At 54.8% G+C, this 2500-nt stretch overlaps 1 non-coding gene across 1 annotated transcript; it reads right to left on the bottom strand.

Annotated features, from left to right (window-relative positions):
* Nucleotides 1–31: 31 nt before the first annotated feature.
* Nucleotides 32–1954, bottom strand: LOC124585299. The gene has a single exon (XR_006974858.1). It is a non-coding gene; the product is annotated as a small subunit ribosomal RNA (ribosomal RNA).
* Between the last annotated feature and the right edge of the window lie 546 nt (nucleotides 1955–2500).

Here is a 2500-nt window from a genome sequence, read left to right as displayed (position 1 = left end):
ACGCACATCGAAAGACATGCAGTCTAGTCGGTAATGATCCTTCCGCAGGTTCACCTACGGAAACCTTTGTTACGACTTTTACTTCCTCTAAATGATCAAGTTTGGTCATCTTTCCGGTAGCATCGGCAACGACAGAGTCAATGCCGCGTACCAGTCCGAAGACCTCACTAAATCATTCAATCGGTAGTAGCGACGGGCGGTGTGTACAAAGGGCAGGGACGTAATCAACGCGAGCTTATGACTCGCGCTTACTGGGGAATTCCTCGTTCATGGGGAACAATTGCAAGCCCCAATCCCTAGCACGAAGGAGGTTCAGCGGGTTACCCGACCTTTCGGCCTAGGATGACACGCTGATTCCTTCAGTGTAGCGCGCGTGCGGCCCAGAACATCTAAGGGCATCACAGACCTGTTATTGCTCAATCTCGTGCGGCTAGAAGCCGCCTGTCCCTCTAAGAAGAAAAGTAATCGCTGACAGCACGAAGGATGTCACGCGACTAGTTAGCAGGCTAGAGTCTCGTTCGTTATCGGAATTAACCAGACAAATCGCTCCACCCAACTAAGAACGGCCATGCACCACCACCCACCGAATCAAGAAAGAGCTATCAATCTGTCAATCTTCCGGTGTCCGGGCCTGGTGAGGTTTCCCGTGTTGAGTCAAATTAAGCCGCAGGCTCCACTCCTGGTGGTGCCCTTCCGTCAATTCCTTTAAGTTTCAGCTTTGCAACCATACTTCCTCCCCCGGAACCCAAAAGCTTTGGTTTCCCGGAGGCTGGCCCGCCGAGTCATCGGAGGAACTGCGGCGGATCGCTGGCTGGCATCGTTTTATGGTTAGAACTAGGGCGGTATCTGATCGCCTTCGAACCTCTAACTTTCGTTCTTGATTAATGAAAACATACTTGGCAAATGCTTTCGCTTCTGTTCGTCTTGCGACGATCCAAGAATTTCACCTCTAACGTCGCAATACGAATGCCCCCCGCCTGTCCCTATTAATCATTACCATCGGGTTCCGAAAACCAACAAAATAGAACCGAGGTCCTATTCCATTATTCCATGCACACAGTATTCAGGCGGGCTTGCCTGCTTTAAGCACTCTAATTTGTTCAAAGTAAACGTGCCGGCCCACCGAGACACTCACTCAAGAGCACCCTGGTAGGATTGCAAACGGGGTCCGCCTCGGGACGCACGAGCACGCACGAGGCGCGTCGCACGCCTTCAGCTCGCCCCACCGGCAGGACGTCCCACGATACATGCCAGTTAAACACCGACGGGCGGTGAACCAACAGCGTGGGACACAAATCCAACTACGAGCTTTTTAACCGCAACAACTTTAATATACGCTATTGGAGCTGGAATTACCGCGGCTGCTGGCACCAGACTTGCCCTCCAATAGATACTCGTTAAAGGATTTTAAAGTGTACTCATTCCGATTACGGGGCCTCGGATGAGTCCCGTATCGTTATTTTTCGTCACTACCTCCCCGTGCCGGGGAGTGGGTAATTTGCGCGCCTGCTGCCTTCCTTGGATGTGGTAGCCGTTTCTCAGGCTCCCTCTCCGGAATCGAACCCTGATTCCCCCGTTACCCGTTACAACCATGGTAGGGCGCAGAACCACCATCGACAGTTGATAAGGCAGACATTTGAAAGATGCGTCGCCGGTACGAGGACCGTGCGATCAGCCAAAGTTATTCAGAGTCACCAAGGCAAACGGACCGGACGAGCCGACCGATTGGTTTTGATCTAATAAAAGCGTCCCTTCCATCTCTGGTCCGGGACTCTGTTTGCATGTATTAGCTCTAGAATTACCACAGTTATCCAAGTAACGTGGGTACGATCTAAGGAACCATAACCTGATTTAATGAGCCATTCGCGGTTTCACCTTAATGCGGCTTGTACTGAGACATGCATGGCTTAATCTTTGAGACAAGCATATGACTACTGGCAGGATCAACCAGGGAGCTGCGTCAACTAGAGCTGAGGCAGCCGGCCGCCCGGGAGTGTGTCCCGGGGGCCCGCGCGAACACGCAAGCGTCCGCTCAATTATTCTGCAAACAGGAGGAGGCTGAGCTCCCCTGCACAATACACCTCGAAACCCTCTCAGGTCCGGCGGCGCGCAGCGCCGTCCTAAGTACTTGGTCGGGTTCGAGAGAGGCGCAATCGCCCGGAGTTTTGGCGAGTAGAACGCTTTAGGTGCGACCACCCGTGCCTCCCCAACTGAGCTTGCCGCTGCCGACAGAGGCCCGGGAGCGTGCTGTCGTGGCATTGCCGGCGGGAGACAACACGCGCCACCTACGGTGGCCGGCAGCTCCAACGCCAGCGCCACAGAAGGACAAAAGCCCCACTTGGGTGCCGAAGCGAACTCTCCCAGCACAGCGCACGCGCCAACACGTCCGCACAGCTGCGATACAATCCACCTGCGAGAACCGCAGAGGCGACCGAGCAGCAGACGGCGTCGCGGCGCCGAGCGCCGGGCGGCGGCGCATCCTCAGCGCACACAGTCCTCA

The sequence above is a fragment of the Schistocerca americana genome, unplaced genomic scaffold (assembly GCF_021461395.2).
Source record: "Schistocerca americana isolate TAMUIC-IGC-003095 unplaced genomic scaffold, iqSchAmer2.1 HiC_scaffold_494, whole genome shotgun sequence".
Classification (NCBI taxonomy): Eukaryota; Metazoa; Arthropoda; class Insecta; order Orthoptera; family Acrididae; genus Schistocerca; species Schistocerca americana.
The sequence above is the reverse complement of the archived record's forward strand: the minus strand, read 5'-3'. Positions and strand labels throughout refer to the sequence as shown.